The sequence below is a fragment of the Pollicipes pollicipes genome, unplaced genomic scaffold (genome assembly GCF_011947565.3).
Source record: "Pollicipes pollicipes isolate AB1234 unplaced genomic scaffold, Ppol_2.1 Scaffold_7262;HRSCAF=8765_pilon_pilon_pilon, whole genome shotgun sequence".
In the NCBI taxonomy this organism is placed as follows: domain Eukaryota; kingdom Metazoa; phylum Arthropoda; class Thecostraca; order Pollicipedomorpha; family Pollicipedidae; genus Pollicipes; species Pollicipes pollicipes.
Window position 1 is genome coordinate 2,173,883 of NW_023597055.1, and position 13,143 is coordinate 2,187,025.

General features: G+C 48.4%; 1 long non-coding RNA gene and 1 other non-coding gene across 2 annotated transcripts; one reads left to right on the forward strand and one right to left on the reverse strand.

The window, feature by feature from the left end:
- On the reverse strand, nt 1–11,569 carry LOC119114221 (uncharacterized). Its single transcript, XR_005095999.1, has 3 exons — nt 11,212–11,569; nt 1,275–1,378; nt 1–52 (listed from the first exon to the last, which is right to left on the reverse strand). It is a non-coding gene; the product is annotated as an uncharacterized LOC119114221 (long non-coding RNA).
- Nucleotides 1,097–1,170, forward strand: TRNAI-AAU (transfer RNA isoleucine (anticodon AAU)). The gene has a single exon. It is a non-coding gene; the product is annotated as a tRNA-Ile (tRNA).
- Nucleotides 11,570–13,143: the final 1,574 nt, after the last annotated feature.

Below are 13,143 nucleotides of genomic sequence, written 5' to 3' on the forward strand. Positions count from 1 at the left end.
GGCGCGTCGGCCGGCTCAGGCACGGCCGCCATCGCCGCACAGCCGGCAGAGTCTGAGGGCGAACCAAGACAGCGGTTAGTGGCCTGAGTGCAGCATGTGATGCGGCGAGGTCCCGCGGCGTTCGTCACCAGAGTTTGTGCGCGGTCGTGGAGGAACACACGGAACCGTACTCATCGGGGCCGCCTACACCGTTTACAAAACTGGTAAGCAGCGGCAGATCCAGAAGAGGGCAGCCGGGTCATCCCCTTCTCAACGTGTGTGGTCAGGTTAACCATCGCACATTTGGTTCATGAACAACGACTGTTTTAGAACTCATTGTGTTAAAAGGACGCAAAATTCGATTACCATGTGAAAAGCACGATAGCTTTGTGACCTGTGACCAGACAAAGCAGCGCCCCTCTCCTCTCCCCTCCCCCCCCCCCCCCGAAGGACGGCGCTGGGTCTACCCGCGTTGGTAGATGGACGAGTTCACCTTATGATTTAACTGGAACGGAGACAGGGGTTATTGTAAGGAAAGCTGGGATAAATACGGAATTGAAATCAGAGGCCAAACACAGTATGCACACTTTTCGGATGTTTTCTGAGCAAATTTGGGATGCACACAAATGAAGGTCAAAATCTCATAAGGGAAATGTCACCGAAACACCGCGTGCACTTACGACTTGATTGAACAAATGGTATGAGGCAGTGGATGCTACGCGCGCCATGATCGTCTCCTTGGCGTCAAACATGTCTGGATACTTTGCCTCCCCGCGTAGCAATTAAATTTTACTTGACCTAAAATTCCCCGCTCAGTATGTTTACGAGATTCTTATTGGCGATGGCAAGGATGAACAATGAGTAACTAACCATGGGCCAGCTACCATTGATAACCCGCCTCACCTTTCAAACCTTATAAGAAAATCTCCGGTGAAATCTGAAAGCAGGTTAAGCAACGAGCCTGCTTTGTGAACACACCACGTCCCGCTTTAAGACAACGGCACTCTTTCCGTCGCAGACAGTGCATCGGCACATTCCATATAATATAACTTAAATGTCACATCCTAGCTCAATTATGCACGTTTAGCAGACATGCTTTACGACCCGCCCCCCACTCGGCCGGTTAGCTCAGTTGGTTAGAGCGTCGTGCTAATAACGCGAATGTCATGGGTTCGACCCCCATACTGGCCAGAGTTTTCTCCTCGAACAGGAACACAGATTTTCAGCCTCCATTTACTTACACCGCATGCTGCCCCCTTCTAACTCTCACACACGTCTCGCTTCTCACGTCTCACCTGTGTGGACGTCAGGCGCAGGCGTGCATACCGCCACGAGCGGGGCTGCCGGCTGGACGTCCACATTCAATTGGACGTCCATACCGGCTCTGAGCAGCAGGAGCCTACGGGCGGGGACGCTTGATGTCAAGGATGATACATATGTTTATACATATGCTTACAAATTCGGCCTGCGGCACACTTAACCTGGTTTTCATTTCTAAGTTTCCTCACCCCCGACCGCAAAATCCTGCGAGGGTCCATGTTTCACAAACCTGCATTAGGTTCGCGAAGAAGCAGTAGAAATGTGTAACAACAAAATTGTCTTCACGAAAATATGATTTATAGATGGAAACCTGCGCACACATGCGAACGACAAAAACACCATATTTTAAAAGCTGTCGAATCTTGCAGCGCATCTTTTTGTCGCAATCCGGGCGTCCAATCTGTCAATAGTTACAGACTGGCCTAACATATAAAGAAATTGAAATGACAAAAAAATATAGGGTACCTGCAGGACAGTATGTGGCACGAAATTACTGACTTAAAAAGTCGTGAAACTCGTAGTGACGTCTGAAAAAAATCCAATGTCGATAGCAAAAATAAGATCAAGAACATGCAATGGTGCTTTTACGTCACACAAGTTGTCCAAGCGCGCTCTAGACGCTGGCTTGCAAAACTAACGGCGCTTTTTTTGCTGTTATCTCGTCAAAATACCTGCAAGTATTCAAACCCAAGTAATGCATAACATTTGAGCCTCGTTTCAACCCAATTGTCGTGTGGATACAGCAATGAAATACAGAATCCGGAACAAAGCGAACCTGCCACAAAATATACTGACAAGTGGCACCACATTCCTAACATTCTGATAAATGTTGCAATTAAAACAATTACGGTCCAGTGAAAAACACACATTGCCATATGCATCGACGACAGCTAAAATAATAAGTCAGACTCAGACTGCATAAGCATTATCATGACACATTACCAAACCTTTAGCAAGCTTTGGTTTGGGATGCAGCGATGTTCAGGACTCAAAGTCGTTTCACTGCCTGTGCAGCTTCTTCTGAAGATTGTTATTACGTCATTGATTTCACAGGTTGCAAAAACAATACACATAATTCAGCAGAAGCTGACATAGCGATCTATATCATGCAATAACTAGTGTTTCACCACACGAGTTAAAGTAAAATCGTAAAGACACCACAAGTTCATTGCCTTGTGACAAATGCACCACCAAGGCATGAGTGGCGTATGAACGCCTGATAGTATTCGCATTCCAGAATGACACATGTATGTCCAGAAGACTGAGCAAAAGTCGTAACACTTCCACTCTGCCTAGTTCTTTAGTTTCCTTTTGCCTTATTGTAAACGCGTGTTGCCTTGTCTGCCAAATTGGCAGATCATGATCTTGGTGGTTGGAAAATAGTCCCGAAAAAGTTCAGGCCCTCGTAGATGCAATAATGCATGATTAATGCAACCCGAAACATGAATCGCAGGCTGGTATATGCCACAGTTGAATCAAGGTTCGCTGTTAGTGGGAACACTATTAACTTCACACGCTCATTTCAATGCAAGGAGCATAGTATTTATTGTCACCCACGAAGCGTGAATAACAACACTAGCATTGGCACAGACGTTATTTGTAGATTAAAGATATCAACATGAATGGCTACATTCCACACCACTTGTTTGCAACCAGGTTTCCATAACTTTTGCCAAGTGGAGGTCATTGCTGTCTACCGACAAAGTAGATTAACGAACCGCAGGCCGTCCAATCACAAGAATCAGTTTGAGGACTTAATCATATCAGGTCCTATTACGTCTAGAACGTGGACGCTCCCTCACGTTGTCCTCTCGCCTCTATCATTTATGATTATGTCTACCAAGGCCAGCTGCCTGTCGTGGTTGGTAATTGTATATTGTTGTTGAGTATCTTTGACCTGCATGACCACGTAGATGAGGCACCATATGTTTCGCATTAGCCATAACCGTTAATATACACACCTGCCCGCCGCTTCATAACACACGCGCTCCATCACCAACACGTGCGTGAAAAAACTTATAGTTGCTAAAACTTGCATCTTGCACGAGCAAAATTCAAGGCAAAAACAAAGAACAATGAAGCAACTAACTGACGACGGACAAAACACGACGATTAGGCTCCAAAACGCAGGGATTTAAAACATATGAATTTGTTTGCCATCATTTTATTTAAAATGTATCACGTGCCAGCGTTTGGGCCGCGTGCAGAGATCCTTGCCACACTGGATCAGTCCTCTCCCTGTTTTAATCATGCCACAGGGAAATGTGAAAGCAGCTTGTTTGTTCAGCCAAGTGGAACTCCCGACAGAGTGACACACATACATTACAACAGGACACCGCACCCAAAAACAGTAGGTATTGAATACGGCTGTTCCATTATTTCGAAAGAATAGTCTGAGCGAGTGGCTGGCTGGTACAACAGTGGTATCAAAAATCTTGACCTCCGAAAAGTCAGCGCAGTCCAATGAGTGCAAAAATATTCCAGTTCCCCCCCCCCCAAAAAAACGGGGGACCTATAAACAAACCCGAATGCCATGTACGTGAGTCAACACCAGTGCCATCTGTGCACTTCGGTTATCGGTGAGTGTGTACCCATATATATGAAACCGCTGGACACAGCCAGAGATCGGGGCGTGGCTGACCTTCCCTGGACGTCTAGCATTTATTTGAATTGTCCTGCATGTCTACCACATACTTCGGGCTCTGCAAGCATGCCGGGTCTAGCTGCTTTGAGGAGAGATCCCCAGCCCAGCATTGAATACGCTAACAGTCCCAATACGCTTTTGAAAGAGCACTGCGGCATCTCGAAGTCTCCAGTCCAAGCGAGCAGTGTGGCCTTCACAAGGTCTCCGGGTACTCCGAGATAGCTTTGAGCCTCCACGCACGTCTCCTAGTTCATTTACAGCCGCCAGATGGCAAGCAGACCACGTGCACGTCTCGCCAAACACTCTCTCGGCGGCGCGCAAAGGCGCTGGCGGCTGGGCGATATCTTATCTCTGTGAGACTGAGACAATACCCCCTTCCGACCGGGCCGGCCGGCCGGCTCAGCCACCGCCTCGACCCGCGGAGGACCGCCCGCGCCGGGCCACGGAGCCGGCGCGCGCGCGCACCGCACCTGTACTGCAGTCGGCCACGGAGGCGGAACGCCGGGTCGGGCTCGGCCAACTGCCACCGGGGGGCTGGGGACTGTGACCGGCGCGCACGCGCCAGCAGCCCGTGGACGCACGCCGCTCTGGCACCGAGAGCGCGCCCCGCGGACACGCACCCACCACACACACACACGCAGGACACCGACACGGACGCCGGGCGGTGGCGGGCGGCGGCGGCGGCGGCCGCTAAGCACGCGCGGCGAGCGAGCGGCGCCCGCACCCCCTCCGGAGCCAGCTGCCTGCGCGGCCGGCATCGATCAGCTGACTGTGACGTCACCCGGAGGTCGGCGCGCGCCCGCGGCACGTGCCGCGTCGGGCCGCGCGGCAGCCGCGCCAGTGGCGGCGCGGTCGGCGACGGAAGGGGGCGCGCGGCCCCGCGCGCGAGGGGCGGGCCGGCGGGGCGGGCCGGAGGCTTGCGAAAGGGAGACCGGCTTGGCGGGGGCGACCCAGCTGAAAGAACTGGACGCTTCTTCAGAGAGAGCGGGGGACGCGTGTCCATCGCATGGGCTTCGAGGTGTGGGGTGTGGCTGATCTCGCCGCTGCGCGAGTCTGGCGTATAACCACACACCGCGGAGCCGGCACGCACGCTCCGGGACGGCTGAGCCGTGCGCACACTGCACTGTGCGGCTGCCGCCCTGTCGTACTCTGGACGGGGGGGGGGGAGGAGCTGCAGGGTCAATGGTGGCTCCAGAAATTGCCTTGGCGTGACGATGGGAGTCGGACGAGACACGGTGGAGCCCGTTCACGTCGCCGTTACGTTTTACATTTACGTCATACTGTCGTTACATTTTTTTATTATTATTTCAGCCCCTCATCCACCTTGGCACTGGTTACGTTTCCCCCCTCCCCACCCCACCCCCCCACTCCCTTCCCTGGTTGTGCTGCCTTGATCACAAATCCCAAAGAATTAACGCCCGTTTGGCCCCTACTTCAGCAAGAGAGCGAAAAAAAAAATAGGGAGCATGTTTTGGGTCATGAGACCCCTAATGCCAGGGTGAGAAGCAGAGAGGCGCCATATATCCTAAGCAGCTGAGTTCGTCGTACAGCCCAAATGGCATACCTACACTGCTCATGAGAGAAATTGAACGTGTCCGGTTTTCAGATGCTTAATTGTTTTCAAGGATTTTAGCGTGCCTTCCACACATACCTAAGTGTAATGTTCCCAATAACGGAAAAAGGAACAGCCACAACCGACCGATATAAGTTTTTGCACTGAAGATCGTCACTCTCCAGTTACATAGAGGTGTAACTATATATACTTTTGGGTACCTGAGCCTCCCCAAATGCTGACTTGAGCCCCCCCCCCCCCCCACACACAAATAAATATGGCAAAAACAAGAAAGCTGGGACCAGGTGACATGCAGACAATTTTCCAGAAATGTTGTTGCACTAGATAGGTACGAACCTAGCTGACGACACCACTATAAGTTTCATATTAAATGGGACTGTTCCAACATTTGAAGATATTGACGCAAGCATCAGATATGATGAAATAAGCTCACTTAAACTCTTTCTAAATGTGATTGATTTCTTAATTCATTTCTCATCATTCACTTTTTTCATCAAACTCATTCATTTCATTCATTTTCTATTATTGATATTCTGTGACTGATTTCTATTCTTTCCAGATTATGATTGTGTCCCTCAATACGTCATTGTTACATCACGTCATCGTAGCTTGCACATTGATTGAGAGTCCATTGCCAGCCGTGCATCTGGCAACCGTGCTCAAGCAAACCGCATATGAACGACTCGATAATTATATCCTTCTTGACTTGGTCGCTGCATGGCCAACTGAACGACGGGATTTGAGTGACTTTATTGCGGCGCCACGGTTTGCCTGGGTGACCACGGAAGTCTCCCCGAAATAGTGGGCACATCCTCGCTGGCGTGTGGCTCAGAAACTAGAGGGGTTTAGGTCTTAGGGCAGGGATATGAGCTGCACCCAATGATCTTCAAGATGGCTGTTGCAGTTCAAAACCCCACACAAATGTGCGCTCCCTTTAATGTTGTGCCACGTTGCATCCTGCTTACCTTACATGCTTTTCATTCCAACTCTTTTATGACCTAGGGCAGTCTGAAACTATTGGCAAATTTTTCACGCCATAACACGTCCCAAACATTCGGGACACAAAAAAATGCACTGCGATATTTGACAGCTGTTAAGTGAGCAGTGCGAGGCGTTTCATACATAATTTGTCTGCCTCACCCTTCTACTGCTTCTTTGAGAACCTGACGTATTGTTTCAAACAGGGGCGTACGCAAGATTGTACAATCGGGGGAAGGGGGGGGGGGGTACAATTCACAACTGAAAACTAAGTGCCGCAGGCCGACCAAAAAAGGCTTGAAATCAAGAGCGTAAATACAAGTGGCCGAAATCCGGGCAAATATCCGGTGTTGGCGGTAGGTTACGTCATCCTTCCCAGCTGAGCCCCTACCCTGTTTGAAAAAGTACCTCCTGCTCCGGTCCATTAGGATGCGCTGGTCGAGCGAGCTTCACGCAACCACGGAATATATTGTGAAAATTATCAAACCTTCCAGCCTTGCTCAAGTTCACGGGAGACTGGGGTCAGTTATTTCCAATGCAAACTCAAATCTAAAAAAGAGCATAACAGCATTCTTCTTGATATCAGCTGACTGATTGATATGCCATGAGCCAAGCCACAGTCCCAACCCCTGACATACAAATCATTGTAGAACATCCTGCCGCATGCATAATTTCACGGAAGCAATATCAAAACAATGAATTGTTAAATTTTAAATCAAGCACGTAATCGTACCCCCGCTGATGGGCGGGCCCCAACCAGAACAAAACGTTCCGTCGATGTGACAAACGGCATGCATAAAATAGAGATGAGTGAACAGCACAGCACCTCAAAGGTCCTCTAACATGTCTTTGCATATATGTACCAGTTGCATCAGTTCGCAAGAACCGCTTTGCATCAAGCTTTCTTCCGACCCGGTATTTCAACTTGCAAGTTTGAGCGGAGTCCTTAAGTAAGCATTACGAAGCAGCGATCATAAAAATAAATGTTATTGTTTTGCAAGTCTTGGTGCCCCCAAAAGTAATAGCAAACGGTTAGGCTAGCCCACACGTTTCCATCGAAATTCGGCAGCCCCGTCAGGATTTGTTGGGCACGGTTGCTTGCCAACAACTAGAGAGACCGTAATTCTATCATTGGACAGAAATCCGCACAGCTATTCCGCTACTGTTTCGATAAAGACATGTCGACGAAATATCGACCCATCTATACCTCCAATCCCCTTGTTCTTCTCCGAGGAATAAGGCCATTACTGCTGTCTTATCTATGTGAATAATGTTCGCCCCAAATGCACTTAACAACTGGAGTGATTCTCGAACTGGTATCATTTCCGCAGGTGTGGAAAACATACAGGCCGATGGGTTTCAAGTGTGCGGTACCTCAACAGGCATCATATTCCTAAAATGGCGTGGTACCTCAGCACCACACGAGTGTACTAGATTATTACAAACTTTGGGGGCTCCTAGCCTATTTAAGCGATCCATGTTCACCTCGGGGGCACCCTGACCTTTCCACAGCACCCCAACAGCTACCTGGTGGGCCCCTGGACGTTTTCGGAGGTCAGTGACTGTGGGCTGCTGCCCGCCGCGAGGTCCCTGTACGAGTCGGAAGAACAGAAGCCACACAATACACGAGATTGCAAGGCCTCGCCCCCCCTCCCACCTCCCCCAACGGTCTACTTGACCAGTAGCTCGTCCATTAAAAATCGTATAAATCCCAACCCTTTGCGTGACAAACTTTATCTAACTTAGATCTTCATTGCCAATTATTTGAATTAAGAACCATGCCCACGCATTCCAGTTTGTTCATTTTTCTCCCAGTAAGAGCTTTGTCATCTACAGCCTATAAATAGTTTCAATTACAAACCTCGTGTGTTTCTGTCTATAAGTGAATCTTCTTAACTGTCAAGCAGTCCTTGGAATTGGTAACAGCACGTTATTTACCTAATCACCCATCAACCCAGAGAAAATGAATTTTCAAATGACACTGAAACCGACTAGACCAGGACTCCTACACCACAATCCTGACCGCACGCATTTTCAACAAAAAGTAGTTGGATAGCACGTGGCCATGTTTCCAATATGTTATGTTGATAAACATTTGAACTGCCGCATGTGTACTTGATTATACGCACCGCTGGCAGAAGACAAGACAGTAAGATGCCCTTATTGATACTCTCCCATTAGTGAGCAAACTAAACAAGCTAAACAGAGTTTATTACTATGATATTAAATAACCCAATAAATAAGACACAGGCAAGCAAAGTTGATGTGATAATTGTTGCTACTTTAAAACGTTTTAGAACATTAAGAGCATTGTTGCGAAAATGTCAAAATGGATAACATCACAATATAATCCTCAAACCAGTAAGGACCGTCCACCAGGCACACCTCTAGAACAACTTGGTTTTATCACAATTGTCGATCCTTTTAAAGTTTTGCTGAAGCTTTGAAGAGGCGGTTTGTTGAAGATAATTACCACTGAACATGCAACAGCTAAATCCATGCACACATTGCTCCTGATATCAGTGATGTCTTGGCCTTGAATTCATGTTGATAACAATTTAAATGATGCTCAAAAATAAGCAAAAGATGGGAAAATGGGGGAAATGGCGAAACCATGCATATGGCATTACGGCGGATAGCTGGCATCATGCCAGGATGCTTTCCGTCCATGCGATAATACGAGGTTCCTCAAAACAGCACGCAATTTTATCAAGGTAACTTCATTCTCAATGTAGGCCTATGTGCTGGTCGATGTACAAGATATTTACTTTTGTATAGGCTTTTGCAGTTTTGGATCGTGTTCACATTAACGTAAGGGCCTGAAGCCAACATTCAAACCTTGAATATGTTAGAGTTTAAATGACATATTTCCAGTAATATACCCTATGTGACGTGGAACGAGCGGTGAAATAACAGATGTAGGAGTCTGGAGTTGTCAGTTGTGAAAGTTGTGAAAGTCTAGAGTTGTTGTAAATGTCAAAGTCAGGAGAGCCTAGAATTGCCGTCAATTGTCAGAGCTGTGAGAGTCTAGAGTCCCTGTCAGTTGTGAGAGTTGGCAGCTGTTTTGTAGATAATACGAAAGCAAAGCTAATGAACCAGAGGCCTTGGCAACCGACGCGAACGGCCTCCGTCAATGTGTTCGAAATCTGCGTTTCGTGAAAATTAAACAAGCGGAGGAAGTAGAAAATGACCTGCCTCGTGACAAATAAAAAGATAAGAATATTGATACTGATAAGATACTGATAAGCACGCAGATGTGGAAACATGCAGAACCGTCCGAAAATAACCTCACGAACAGTTATGACTCGAGTCAAATGAAGTTTTCACGAAATAAATTGTCACGCAAATTTCGCGTAAACGCACAAGTGGTTAAAAGCAAGGCATCATCTGCTCTCTGTCGTGCCCTAAACAAGCCTTAAAATCACCCCCCTCCCCAAAAAGGGCAGCACAATACTGCGTACGCTGCAAAATAACAAGACGGCGTAGCTCACCTGTCGATCGGAAACCGGGCGTCACAGCACAAATAAGATTATGAACACGATGCCAACTTCCTAGACGCTGGCGACCGGTCTACAGAGCACCGACCCGTGGTCACATGGCTACGAAGGCAACTCCGAGCCTTAACTGGAGATCTTTCACCCGACTGAAGGTCATCACAGTCCGCAGCGAATAGTCCCCAGGTCCTGCAGTGCCGACCAAATTAAGAGGTGGTCACTCGAATGCCTAGGGGCTCAGCGTTCATTCTAGTAAATCTGTTATTTCCGCGATGCGCAATCCCGAAGCGCGCAAAATGTTGGGGTGACTGTGTGGCAACGGCAGCCAGAACTGGCATCTTACAATGGGACATACAATGGATGACTTGACGACCCTCAAGACTTCAAAGGCATTTGACATGGCCGTCCCCGAACACTGAATTGTCGTGCCGCATTATCGACATCACCCAGCCTTGGCCACGTGTGCGGCTGCCAAGCAATGCGCTCGACCCCGACCGATGTCGACCGATGCATCGGTGAAGAGCCCACATATGCCACATCGGCTAGGAAAGTCGAATCACTTGCGTATATCATGGACAGCGCTCGAATCCACGTGAGTCGGTTATCCGTGTCGCCACGCCGGGCACTTCCATTTAGCCAATATCAATCTTATCTTGCTTCACAGAGCCAGTTTGATCACCTATGATAGGGGTTGCGTGCCATCTCCAACGTGAACAGCTTAATAGCAGCGCAGGAGGCAGTCATGAACGTATCCAATGCAGCATTTTGTGAAGGGCCAGCATCCGTTTGGGGAGGGAGTAAGTTCCAACTTGGATGTCATTAGCAATAAGATCAAGCAAACAGCGCAAACTTGAGCTTTTCACCCCTAAAAGATTTAGCCATGGCCCGTGTCCCCTACTACACTCGGATCAGCCTTCAGAGGCATTTCGTCAAACACGACTCTGAATAACGAGGACGTTGCGTAAGGAACGATGGCCTAACGGGGGGGGGGGGGGGGGGCAACACGGTGATTGGTCGAGTCCTTACACCCATGTCCGAGCAATCCGACGTCATGCCGGGCAAACATCCACGCCACGCATGGCGCCTTTCCCATCATGTCACGACGCATCGATACGGCACAGCCTCAAAAACAACTGCCTCCAAAGACGTTCACGTGAAGCAATCCATACATTTTGCAATGTGTCCTCGTTACCAATCGACACAAGCACTTCCAACCGACTTACCTGCCTAAGCCTGGCGAATATCTGTAATAGTCACACCCAACTTCCTCCAACAAAGCACGGTGAAAGTCTCTTCAGCCGTCGAGCAAACACGACATTTGCCCCAGCCCGCGGTAGGCCGATACGGCGATGCCCACGCTTCCCGACGCCGCAGCGACTGTACGCGTCAGCGCCGAGACATCCAAGGTTATGTGCCCGAGTGCGGTGCCAGTTTCTGTCGACGCCGACGATAGAAGTGCCGCCAGAGACTTGATCCAATTATTGGTCACAGGATCACAACTGAAATCACTTCGTCAATAATATATGCCAAACGATATATGCACCGCGCAAACACTAGGCCACCACAAATCGCACACGGCCTCGCCTCCGCCGGACGAGACTTTGCCCGTCGTGTTTAATTCACCCACAAGCAATAGATGGCAGCAGCGAACGGGACGACCAATTCACTTGTCGGCTGGCTGCCGTGCGTGCCCTTTAAAATTTGCTCTAGAGTATCGTGATTCGTTCGTGAGGCATAAGCTGAGTCTGTCGAGTTACCGTCATGTCGTTGCAGAACATGACGGGACAAAATCAAACAAAGGATCTTCGGTTCCCATCGAGGCGCGCAAACGCAACAATTTAATGACTACAATTCCGGCTTGTCTAAGTCATTAATGGCGCATTGTCATCTGTCTTCTGGCTCATGCAGTAAAACGCGTGAAGCTCAATAGAAGGCGCGTGAGCGGGTCGGGGTGTGGCGATAATTGGTGGACCTAGAACAACCAAAGGAAGAACCGTTGGAGCCGTGGTCCGTTCGAGATTTCGGAAGGTGGTACCTTAGCAGCTGTCAGTGGGTGAAGTGTGGGTTAAGTGGTTGTGGTTTAGGGGCAATCCTGACGTTCTTCCAGGGTGATCTAATGGTTTGGAAGCCTAGTTCTAGCAGCTTGTGTAACCTGGCTCACCAGTTCTTATGAGGATTAAATATTGAAGTCATGTACAGGTTTGCCTCATGTCTTTGTGCAGACTTTAGGCACTTGCCTACAGTCTACACAGGTATAGACTTTGAGCACTTCTCTGCAGTCCACAAAGAGGCTTAGTTGAACAAGATAAGTTGGGAGGATGCCTGTGTGGGGAAAATGGCTAAACCTTCCTCTGGGACATGTACAGATAGTTATCATCAAATTTGGCACAGTTTCTCCCCAAAGTAAGGGGAAAGCCAGAGCCTCCAATTGGGTAGGAGACTACACATCTGATTTTACATGTTCTGGTATTACATCTGTTGGTTTCTATGATGCATGTTCATCATCCTGAAGATCCCTGGACCCAATGCCTAGTTATTTCAATGGGTTGATATGGAGATAGGTCAAAGTCTGGGAATCCATGTGCATATGTATCATGTAATATGCCTATATGTACTGTTGCATCATAATTGTGCAAGAAAAAGTAGACTGAATCATAGCCAGCCCGAAAGAGCAAGCAAGTTATCTGTACCCTTACTGGTGTGCTCGCATATGGTCATGGTTGGAGTAGTTTTCAACTTATTACATGTGAGATGCATGTTCCTTATTATTGCCCTTCATAATTCCACTTCACAAGTGATTTGACTAAAAGCTTGGTCGTGGACCTAAGCCCAGAGGTTGCATTTGCAAGGCTGTGTGTTGTGCAAAGTTCTGCAGTCACCAAAGTTGTATGAGTTGTATTTGGGGTATGCATGATTTGAAACATAGGTGCCTGTAATGGCACTCTTGTGCATGACAGTTGTTAGTTTTTCAAAGGATTGATAATTAGCTGTTTTGCTGACTGAAGAGTCATGCTGACAAGCACCCCCTGCTTGCAGCAGAAAAAACAAGGATGTAATCCCAGAGCACTTGCTTGGCCAGAATGGCCCTCACCTTTCTCAGTGTGTCTCAGCAGCATAGGACAGCAGGGTGCTCTGACCAAGCTGCAGTCACTTAA